This window comes from Labrus bergylta, chromosome 22 (genome assembly GCF_963930695.1).
Source record: "Labrus bergylta chromosome 22, fLabBer1.1, whole genome shotgun sequence".
NCBI classification, from domain to species: domain Eukaryota; kingdom Metazoa; phylum Chordata; class Actinopteri; order Labriformes; family Labridae; genus Labrus; species Labrus bergylta.
In genome coordinates, this window is record NC_089216.1 from 15,952,583 (window position 1) to 15,965,037 (window position 12,455).

A 12,455-nucleotide genomic window follows, 5' to 3' on the forward strand; every position below is an offset into this window, starting at 1 on the left:
CTGGTTAAGAAGGCTCATCAACGCATCTTTTTCCTGAGGACACTGAAGAGACACCACCTGTCTTCAGCTGTACTGATGAACTTCTACCGCTGTGTAATCGAGAGCATCCTGACCAGCAGTGTCACAGTCTGGTACGGAAACTGCTGTGTTTCCGGAGACTGTAAGGCGCTACAGCGGGTGGTAAAAACTGCCCAGCGTATCACAAGGTGCCCACTTCCTGCCATTGAGGACGTCCAAAGAAAACGCTGTCTGCGGCGAGCTCACGGCATTCTTAAAGACTCCTCCCACCCTGCCCACAGACTGTTTACCCTCCTGCCCTCTGGTAGGTGCTTCAGAAGCCTCCGGACCAGAACCAGCAGACTGAGGAACAGCTTTTTCCCCAGAGCAGTCTCTCTACTGAACTCTGCCCCCGAACTCTGAACTCTGTCTCCCTCCTGAACTCCGCCCCCCGCTGACCCCCCTTCCCCTGCACATCACCTCACACCCATCATCCCCCCACCACTCTTCCTGGTCACACACACACATCTCTCATCCACCTGTATTATTGTATTATAGTATGTTCATATCCCCTCAATAAGTTATCGACCTGTACAATATGTCCATATTCTTTATATTATCTGTAATCTAGTATAGCATGCTCATTGCACCTTAATCTGTATATTATAATCTGAAGAATATACTTATATTTATAGCATTTATTTATATTTATAGCATCCCATTAATCCAGCCATATATACCCAATAATTCACTTTTTTTTTGTCTACATCTGTACATTTTGTAATTACTGTACATAGCACAGATTATTGCACTTTCTTCTTATTGCACTTCTGGTGAAATGCCAAACCTCATTTCGTTACTCTATACTTGTATATGTGTAATGACAATAAAGTTGAATCTCATCTCATCTCATCTCAACTCTCTCATTTACATATTTAAAGGTACAGACACAGAAACAGCCTGTTCTGAGCAGGGCTGAAATAGAGGGGTTTATAGACATGATCAAATACAGGATCAGAGTGGATTTAGAACAAGAAACTTCACACACGTTTTGAGGAGCTCTGAGACTTATTTAAACTGAAGAAGAGGAGGATATGTGACCTTTAACGCTGACGTTTTCTATATTTAAACACCAGACTGGAAAAATGACAACCCTTCCATTGAAATGTGTTTTAAAAACTGAACTCAGCTGAAAAAACAAATGTTTTGCTTCAGTCACATGATGAACTTTATATTTTGTTCCCATAGAATACATTTCTGTGGAGATGAAACCCTAATACTGTATTTATTAGCTCTTAGGAATCATTCACACAAACAAGAAGTTATTCATCAGTTCTTTGAATAATAGATTTAAAATGCATTTCAACATCAGACCACAGTGCACACTATAAGCTGTGAGGGTCAGGAGAAAGAGTGTGTTGTCCACTGATCACAGGGTTGGCATTAAATCCCCAACAAAGGATTCTGTCAGTGTTGATGGTCCGTCTTCTTACTTTGACATTGAACCCCACAGAGGCATGAGACTGGTGTCCCAGTGAATGATTCTCACTGCATGACAGCATTACAGAAGCCCGAGAGCTTCACACACACACCAACACACACACATCACTGTTCTGTCCTCCTGGCTCCGCCCTTTACAGTGACGCTGTTTCACCTCTGTTAGTAACTCAGACTTCAGCCAGCCTTTACTGCTCTGTGACATCACGGCCCTGTGTCCATCTGGGGTGTTTTCACATTGCAGTCTCTTTCTTTAAATAGTCTTCACTGAGTAGAGAGCGTTTTCAGCAGCAAGCGGCTGCCCGGAGAGACAGTGCAGCACCTAGTGAGCTCTGCCTTTTTTTTTTGGAGCGCCTGCTCCGACTGCTTCTCAGAAGGGTGCTGTTGAAGTCATCAGTGCTCTTTTGAAAATGTACGATATTCCCCGTATTTGAAAAATGGAGAGAGGTTAGAATGCAGAAAGGTTTACAGACCCATGCAGAGCTGGCTAAACACTGAAGCTTCAGTGTCCACCACATGGCAACCTGCGTGAGCATGGACTCTAGATGGGGGGGGGGGGGAGGAGCTGTTCTTTGCCTTAACGCTTCCTCAGGAAATGCAGAGTGTCCATAGGATCCTGTTTGTGCATGTGTGTGTATTTCGGCTTGTGTAGCATGTTTACTAGACAGAGTGTAAAAAACGAATTTCCCCTCGCGGGATCAATAAAGTATAAATTATTATTATAGATCAGGGGTGCCCAAACAGTCGATCGCGATCAACAGGTAGATCGCTGACTGATTCTCAGTCGATCGAGATGTTTAGTCAATATAAAATACAATTGTAAAACAGAAAAGTGATTTCAATTTCATCTCATTGCAGTGTTTCCCACACACGATACCTGTGTGGGGAGCCCAAGTATACTTCCGACCTGTTTGTATTTAATTTTTCATTTATTCATGAAATTGCTGCGTGCATGAGAGAGCGAGCGGGGGAGCGAGAGAGAGAGAGAGAGAGAGAGAGCGAGCGGGGGAGCGAGAGAGAGAGAGCGCGCGCGCAAGAGAGTGTGCAGGCATGCGCAAGGATGTGCAGGTAAAACCGGGGGTCTAAATGTTTTACCAAAAAGTCATATATAGAAACTATGCTACGAGTATTAAGCGCATTTGATGTAGCTGCAGCTACTTTTCTCTGCTCCTCTCTGCTGTCATGACTGTGAGCATCGCGGGGCACGAGACACACCAACATACAGCGCAAACGCACACACATACACACACATACACACACACACACACACACACACACACACACATACACACACATACACACACATACACACACATACACACACATACACACACACACATACACACACATACACACACATACACACACACACACACACACACATACACACACATACACACACACACATACACACGCACACTTGCACTGGAGCGCCAGCCACCACGCAAACTTTTTTACTTTTTACTTTTAGTGCTACAGCACACAGTTGATCCGTGATCCGTACGGACCGAGGCGTGAACACACGTGATCCGGTCAAACGGTCGGCTCCACCGTGTCTGCAGCTAATTTAACAAAAGCAACATCATCTCACAGCAGCCTGCTGTAGTCTGTGAACATCTCCACACAGATTAAAGTTGTTTGTTGTAAACTAAATTAAGGGAAAAACATATGTGATATAAATACAAACGTAATATTAAAATGTAGCCTACCCTAAAATAAGAGTTTAAAAAATTAGCATTATTTTTTACAGAACTCTCATTTATTATATCTGAAATTATTTTCTGTTTGTTGTGTGAGTATTAAATGCATTTGGAGGCTGTCGATGAAGGCTACGGCTCACTATGTGGACTGGTAGATCTCTGCAGACTGGCAACTTTTAAAGTAGATCTTGGTTTAAAAAAGGTTGGGCACCCCTGATCTATAACCTTCTCAATCAAGTGAACAAATCTAATCTAACCCGTCCAGTCTGTATCCTGCTGGGGCTGTCAACTGCTGTTGGGGGCCGTGGGTCGGGTGGAGGCGGTCTCTTGCCTGACCCCCCGATGTCCCTGTGAGACCCCTCTTTTCAGTTCTTCTTAAATATTGCATGAGTGTGAATGAATGTATATGTATGTGTGTATACCTATGTGCATGTATGTATGGATATATATATTTTCTTCTCTTTGTTTCTATGATGGTCACATTAACACTATACCTTTAATTTGATTGTTTTATCATTTTTCTTCATACATATATATTTTTTTTGATTTATTCTTAGATTGTTTTCTCCTTACTTCCCACCTGACTCCTAAACTTCATGAATCAACTGCAACTCACACCAGATCTAAAAATCTCATTTATTACCCTCCCTCAACATAAAAAAGTTCAGAAGTCACCATATGTCATTTCAATCTATCGCCTGTATGATTGATGTGTTGTGTCTTTTCTAATGTTTCGCTGTTTTGACTTATTTGTTTCTGTTTTCTTGTTAGTTTGGTTATTGGTTTTTGCTTTTGCTGTTATTTCTATGTGCAAATATTTGTAGGTTTGTTTTTTTGTCCACGTTATCACCAATAAAAAAATACTTTAGATTTAAAAAAAATCTTATTACCCATAATCCTCTGCTTGTAAAGAGTGTGTAGTGTTTAAGTGCATTTACAATGAGGTTTATAATCCAAACCAAATATAAGGGTATTTTTTTAAGGTCTTTATCATGTCTGAGCTGCTTCAGTGAAGTGTGTCAGTCTCTGCAGAAACTTCCAGCTGCAGCAGTCAGTTCAGTTTCTGTTCAGTCTGACTGAGGGAGGTTTTTGTACGACGCTTTTTCACTGTGTGAACACCGACTGACTGCTGATATAGTGAACACTCTGACAGTAGTAAACTGCTGCATCTTCAGTCTGGACTCCACTGATGGTCAGAGTGAAGGCAGAGTTTGATCCACTGCCTGAAAAATGATCTGGAATCCCTGATGCTCGAGTGCTAGCAGCGTATATAAGCAGTTTAGGAGTTCCTCCATCTTTCTGTTGGTACCAGGCTAAATGGTTATTATTATAAACATTCTGACTGGTCGTACATGAGATGGAGACGGAGGCTCCCAGAGCAAAGCTCACTGCTGCAGGCTGAGTCACTGTGACCTGTCCTCTGGACTCTGTGGATACAGAGACAAAAACAGAAAGCAGCAGGTGGAGGTATGTGCTAATAAACGAAAAAATGACAATTCTGCAGTGCACCAGCTGCTGTGATCAACTTTACAGTTAGTGTAGAACAGACTGGTAGTGATCTAAAGGGATGTTTGAAATGTGCATGACAAAGAGTCTTGGATGTAAATATGCACAATGGAACAGATACTGTACTTTGATGATCTTCCTCTGTGGTAGCGGCTTGCTGTCTGTGATCTTAATGATGACACCGCTGGTAAACTGAGGGCCGTGGTTATTCGCTTTATCGCTTTTGTTACATTTCTCATCTAGAAGGAAACAGAAAAACACAAATCAATATGTTAGTATTTAACCAAACAAAACAAATAATGCAATATTGTTCTGACCTTTAGCTTCTGTTTGAAGATGTCAGATCTTTTCAGAAACTCACCAACAAGTTGATCTTATGAAGTTAGAGTCATGTTGTAACGTCCATACTGTTTCCCTTTGTCCTGGATTTAGTATAAACTAGTTCCAGGACAAATACTTCCATTGTTATAGGAAGTAGGGGTTGGACAAAATTTCTAAAAGGCATTATATTGTTGTACTGACTTGATAACTTCATCTAGAATGTTGGCTGCGTTCTGTATATCAGTGCAAACGAAGTACTCATGTAAACTGAGGCATGCACCGTCATTACAGTGAGAGCAGCCCCCTCATCAAAAACAGCACGCTGGGAAACCTACCGAGTGACGCAGATGGAGTTAACAACGCCACTTGTACCATCTTTTTTCCGTCCTGAGGTCATAATGGTGTTTAAAGCAAACAGTGGAATACTGTTTCAGTGAACAAGTGACCAGCGAAGGTGGGAAGCACGACTCCAGAGACGAGGGTCTGTACTTATCAACTTTCACTGCATGCTGAGATCTCAACTACCGTAGTGTAGCTAGTAGGAGTGCAAAGTAAACTTTACAAAGTGGAAACAGACGGTACTAAAAGAGCGACACAGCTGCACATAAACTGCACACTGTGGACATCACTGAACACAATAGAAAAATGTCACACAGGGATACAGGTTAAACCTTGTTGTTCCCTCTGGTAGACCTCTAAAATACACACCGACTCATATTATGTATAATTTAAATGAAAAATATGGCACAAAACAGCTTTCCTGTCAAATTTGCTCCAATGCGTCACTATTTCTTTTCCCTTCTTTTATTGTATGTATGCTGTTGTTTTTTGTTGATGTAAAGCACTTTTGACCTTTGTCTGCGAAAAGCGCAATATAAATAAACTTTATTATTATTATTATTATTATTATTACTTCTGTGAAGCTGACACAAACAACGCACTGAATAAATACATGTTCATGGAAGTGATTTTTTTAAGGGGGCGTACTTTACTCTTCAGTTTTTCAGACACTGTGGCGTAATCGTTAAATTGTGAAGCAATACACCGATTTCTGCAGAGTCACTGGATCGTCATACCATGACTACCGTGGGTCAGGTATCGCTTTTCATATGGTGTCAGGAGTTACACAGGAAATCCCCACTCCTATTTAGAATGTTGAAGTTTCAGCCACATTATCATCACACTGGACTACAAAAATGATTCACCTCTGACCTGACTGCCAACAGAGAGATTAATCCCAAACAATACAAGAATATGCATGAAACTGTGAATGGCTGATCATCCAGAGTCAAAGACGTTTTTTCTACAGAGAGTTTAACTTTTTAAAACACCACTAGTGTTTATTTATACAGTCAGCTGTTAGTCTTTATATTCTGAACTCACTGGGATCAGATGATTTCAAAGTCACTATTCCATCTTGAGGATCATCGACCGTCTCCACGTGTCTCTTGTGCTCCTTGTGCTCCTTTTGCACCTTGGGCTCCTTGCAATATATCTTGGTCATGCACCTCTTTAGGGACGTCATGCTGCGCTTCTACAAGATCAGATACTCGTCCTTCAGCAGCAGCCACTCCTTCCTTCACGCCAAAGAGGAAGACAATCATTGTGTTAGAAAAATGACATTTTGAAAAGGGGGTTTTCTTTTACTTAATCATTACGATGACAGCATTAAAGAAAAAGGGATGTTGATCTCACTTTGATAGAACCTGGAGTGGGATGACTTCCTCCTCGATTTTCAGTTTCTCCTTGTGTTTCTTATTTCTCTTCCTCTTTGCTTTAACTGTGGAGTCATCCATGTTTTCTTTCCCTTCCTCAACTGCCTTCCTCTCTGTTTCGCTTTGAGCAGGCGCTTCTACAGAAAACAATGGGAATGACACAGTTTACACAACATGCTACTTGTGGTTTTATTGCAGCTTTGTTTTTAGAGAGGACAAGCAAAAGAAAATGAATTAGACCTGGAATGGAGCAGAAGATGATAAAATAACTTACTCGTCTTTGTGACATCCTTTTCCTTTTGCACACCTTCACTTTCACTTGCTCTCCTTATCTTTGATGGCAGCTCACTTTCACTTCCCTCTGCTGTGGTCGACCGTCGTCTTTTTTTATCGGACAGTTTCCCAGGTGTCTTCTGAGAGTTGGCGACCTCTGGATCCAAATCCCCAGCTGCTGAGCGCTTCCTCTTTTGCTCAGAGGGCTCTGCTTCCATCACCTGCTCTTTGGATTCTTCAGTTGAAGTCTGTAAGCTGGCGCCATCTTTCTTTTTCTTCTTCTTCTTCTTTTCTTCTCCTCTTCTTCACCTGGAGGGTTTCCAAAGGGTGCAAGTTGTTAAATAAATAGCACAGGTGTCATCATATGATCCAGGGAAGTACATGCCTCCAATCTGCCTGGACTGATTAACATAATTTATTGACCCGCTCCCTTTGAGCTCTTGCAGTCGCATTACAATTGCCATGATGTGCAAATATATAGAATCACTTTCATATCCCTTGTTTGACAAAGACGGACCGCTGCGTAAAGACGCAGACAGTTGCATTTTGTTGAAACTTAACATGGCTTACTGTAAAACAGGGTCAAAGGGCGGGTAAAGGGACTTACTGAAACATCTAATGGCGTGAAAATAGCATAATTTTTTTGAGGCTGTTTAATAGACATCAAGTGGAGATAAGGGAGTTACAAAGCACATCAACGCGTCTCTAAAAGAGATGGAGGCGTTTGGCGACCCCACAGTGTGCCCACTGTGTTTGATGCATTGATTTCTCATTTGAGGTTGTCATGATGGGGGTATAAAAAAACATTGATGTGGGCAATTAGCCAGAACATACTTCAACTTTAAATCGAACCCTTATCCACTCTCATAACACAAGACTGTGTTTAAACGACCGAATGATAACCTTACGTATGTACTAATCTTCAGCACAGCTATCTGAGATCAGTGCAGCTGGTAATGCACTGATGCTGAAGGATGCTCTGTACATTTATTTTGGAGACTGTTGCTCTCAATTTGAGCTTCTTTTAATCCATATTTTATGAAGAGCATGATCAACATCTATCCTCTAACCCTGTTCCATCATTTCAAAATGCAGAGATGATTTTTTTCGGTACACGATGTCACTGAAGAGAGCAGTCAATTTTCATATGCGGTCAGAAATAAAGCAGTCATTTTTCATATGCAGTCAGTAATACTTAATGTGAAAGGGCTTCAAATATCCATAAACCTCAGCAGACTCCTGACTTCTCCAGCCTCTTTGCTTTTTAATGCATCTTCACTCCAAATCACTCAGAAGGAAAGAGAAAGATGGAGAGCTCAGAATGAAGTAAACATACAGTCATTAACACGGGGCGATCCTTAACCACTTGAAATGCATTAGTTAGAGGCAGTAGCGGACTGGAGTTATTGTTGTGTTGCATTACAACTGCATTACAACACATAATGCTTTTCATTAAGAGGGCATGATCCTAACATTCAAGAGATTTGAGGGCATAAAGCTTTTATAAAAGCTATATGGGGCAAAAGGTCCAACCCTTGAGTTTCAACGTGACCATGTAATGTGAATATCATGCAGCTCAAACTGCTTCACAACAAGACTAACAAGTTTCAAAACTGACAACTGACAAAAATGAGCAAGAATTCAAAAACAAAAACAAAAAAATCAATGAATAATTTGGTCAACAAAGTAAACATGAGATAACTTAAGGTAGCTTATTCACTCTTTTGGTTTTAGTGTAAAGGGAAGTACTAAAGATCTTTGGGCTAGTAATAAGTCATCACAAGTTAATTTGAAGTATCTCTTTAATAAAGATCTGACTTCAGCAGTTCCTTAAAATGAATAAGTGATGTTATAGAATAGTGTTAAAGTACGGATTACAGTTTAAAATCACTACCTAGTTTGTAATGGGGCTTTTTACTTTTTACTCCAGTGATGATACCATGGACATACCGGCTCTTTTTAGTGATCCTGGTCTTTTGGCTCAGCTGAGCAAGAAGAGCTCCCAAACAGCATTTGGCAACAATTTGGCTTTTATTAAATCCGCCAAATGTAGTATTGTTTTTGGTCTGTGATTGACACCGGTATGTGTGCAATGCACTGTACTGAAATGATTCATTGTAAGTATTATACTATACTTTACTAAATCGTATAATTTCCAGAATTAACCCCATTTTACACGATGCTTGGTATAATACATTATGGTATTATACAGTGGTGTGCCTGTGGCTGTGCAGAGTGGAGAAAAGATCATCCCTTCATTCTGTCATGTACTAAATAACAACAAAAAATGGGGGGGGGGGGGTGTTAGCTCTCAAACGGGAGCCGGCTACAATCATATACATAAAAGAATCATCTCATAGAGTTGACTCGTCCGTGAGCGACACATCTCTATTATACTCTGCTCGTGTAGACTTGACTGTGTGACGATGAGTGCTGTTTTCTTTTGGTTGGGTACAAAACTAGTTTGTATCCCTCTATACATTTCAAGATCATGTGAGGGGTTTTAAGCTGGTTAAGAAACAGACAAACTATAAAACGATGCCTTTTTATGATCTACGAAAGCAAACAAGAACATCATTGACCAGTTAGATCATTTCTTCATATCCGTTATCAACGCTTGTAATCACTGCCAGGGGGTAGGTGACAGATGAAGTGGATTACAGCATGCTGCAGAAACAGCCATTGTTTACATTTTCCACAGCTTATATTCACATTGAGTGGAACATTTGACTTTTAAGAGATGGCAGGATGACATTGTTCATCAGCAAACACTAATTACACATGATCAGCAAACTGAGATCGCAGTACACTGAAAGTTCCTCACAGGAGCTTTAAGTCAGTGAGACGCACAATGGCAGCTTGCAAAGCACTGGACATAAAGAAAATGATTCAATAAATTCTCTTTATTGGAGTTCTGTTTTATTGATATATGCATTCTATTCATTTGGGATCAGTAGGCCTAAATCTCCTTTATTCTTGCAGTTGAGCCCTCCATCTACACCGTGTTTTTGTTTCCTTTCTAGTTATATACCACTGTATAGGCCATATGTATACAGGCCTGAAGTAGTAATACATGCTCTAACTCTGGTTCTGTTATAATCTGACAAAAGCCTATAAATAGCATTTTTTTAGCATTTGAAGTTTAAAAATGTATCAAAATCTATTGCCTTTGCCATCTAGTGGACAAACTTCGCAAGGCACTTGATTTTGTGGACAGAATCGTCCATAATTTGTTTTTGTTTGTTAAGGTGTCCTCGCCTTGACAACCGGCCCGTATCACTGATGTTTATTTTTAGACGCTCTCGTTCAACACACACACACCCCGGTCAATAATTCAGACTTTCTAGACCTGGAAGAGATGAAGCCCAAGGTGCAAATCACCCAGCCCACCAACCACCAACAACAAGGAGAATCAATGAGGTGAGCTTGTGTAACAGAGTTAGAATGAATCTCTTTTGAATTTCTACAAAATTAATGTGTCTGTCATATTTATGTTACTTTGTTGCCGCCTGGTGGTCTAATAGCGCAACTGTAGGGCTCCTAGCTGGCCACCGTACGTACCTCAGCAAAGGAATCTCTCCTGAGCTGAAGGTGGGTGTGTGTGTTAAATGCTGCGACCAACATATCTCTGTTTAATGGTTTAAAACTGTTCCAAAAACTTTAGGTAACATGTATTTTGTCCATGAACCCGTTTAGAATGTACTGTTAGAGTTTCGGACATTTATGTGAAGAAATGTTTATTTTATTTTACGAGTTTCAGTTTGTTTACATACCGAGCTAATGCTAGTTAGCTTACCAGTTAGCTGCTTCCTCGTGGCCGTGATGCTCACGTTAATGCTCTTGTGTGCGTGTTTTTGTGTTATACAGATGTGAGTCCTTGCAGTTGTATATCAATGCTGATTGTGTGCTTTTGTATTATACACCAGGTAGGCATGGTTAAATTAGTTTTACATAAAATGTGAACTGTAAATTCATGTTGTTTGTGTTAATTGTAAAAAATATGATGCAGCTGCCAAAATGTGTGATCAGCTTACTCCTGACAGGGTTTAGCCTATGCTGATTGTGTATGTTGTAAAGCTGTCATCAATTGCAATTTAGCAGGTTTTACATAAAATGTTACCTTTGTGTGAGATGCCAAAGATGTCTGTGTTTTGTTTACCTTAAGCCTTTTATCTTTTGTCTTCCTCTGAATGAATTTCAGCCCTTTATTGTTTACTGCCCTTTACTCTGTATGTCTTACAAAGGTTAAAGCATCACTCCAGTGTTGTTGAAGTTGTATAAAGTTACTTTTCCACCATTTACAGGAATAATCTAGGCTCTCAGAGAGAACCCTCTCAACCCAAAATGAGTACTGAATACCAAGACCAGTACCACCCCCCTCAATGCTACAAGGTCATAGGAACAACAAGCAAACCAAAACACCTGTACTATGCCTTGAAGGGGACTGCTGCGGATGTGAGCACCTGTAGGTAAGATCCAAAGTGTTTATCTCACCTGACGCATTAACAACAAACTCTGAAGATGTTCCTGTCTGGTGAGGCAGAATCATGACGCCTTGTGCTCGTGCTCGTTCCATACAAACCAAATAATAGTGTCATTCAAGTACAACTCTCTTGTCATAACTTTGTGTTTCAGAACTTTATATGTGACCCAGAAGGTGAAAAAGACTCCACCCAAGCCCCAAGAACCATCACTGACCTGTGGCTCCTTTCCGTCCTGCACACCCCACTCTCTCTCTCTCTCTCTCTCTCTCTCTCTCTCTCTCTCTCTACCATATTTCTGACTATCCACTGTCTTATTTCTCCAATAAAAGCATTAAATCCCCCAAAACAAACCTTTTATTAAATAAAATAAAAGATTACATTGTTTTAAACAAGTGGTCTTAAAGTCACATCTTTTTTTTTCTTTTTACTCTTATCTTATCTGTCTTGTATCCATTGAGTTGTATTTATATCAAATGTGTTTTTCCCTCTAAATTAATGTAGTTTTTGCAAGAAACAACTTTAATCTGCCCAAAATTGTTTGTGCTCAGAAGCACACAAATAATGCATTTTTTTGATGAAGTTAAATACAACTTACTTTTATCTACAAACCAAATAGACTATCATTATAAGGCAGGATTGGTAACCTTTTAAATGTCGCATGTCGTTAATTTAAAATATCTGTCGGCTTTTTTAGAGCGCCGTTTTTTTCTGCTGCTCCACGTCTCCCGTTGTTAAAACACATTGTACAATAATGAAACATACATAAGTTTTAGTCTTTTATATTGTTGGATATATTAGGCTATGCATTTTAATAAAAACACTGCAAAAAAAAGAGCTAAACACCGATGCTCCTCCTCCTCTCTGCAACTGGGTTTGTTTCCCCGACATAGAGGAAATCATTGACCAACACACGCACAACAAAAACAACAACAAAAACACGTCTATCTATGGGCATGACAAAC

The 12,455-nt window shown here is 40.3% G+C and overlaps 1 long non-coding RNA gene across 1 annotated transcript; it reads left to right on the top strand.

The window, feature by feature from the left end:
• Nucleotides 1–10,586: 10,586 nt before the first annotated feature.
• On the top strand, nt 10,587–11,900 carry LOC136177390 (uncharacterized). Its single transcript, XR_010665002.1, has 3 exons — nt 10,587–10,935; nt 11,314–11,478; nt 11,645–11,900. It is a non-coding gene; the product is annotated as an uncharacterized lncRNA (long non-coding RNA).
• Nucleotides 11,901–12,455: the final 555 nt, after the last annotated feature.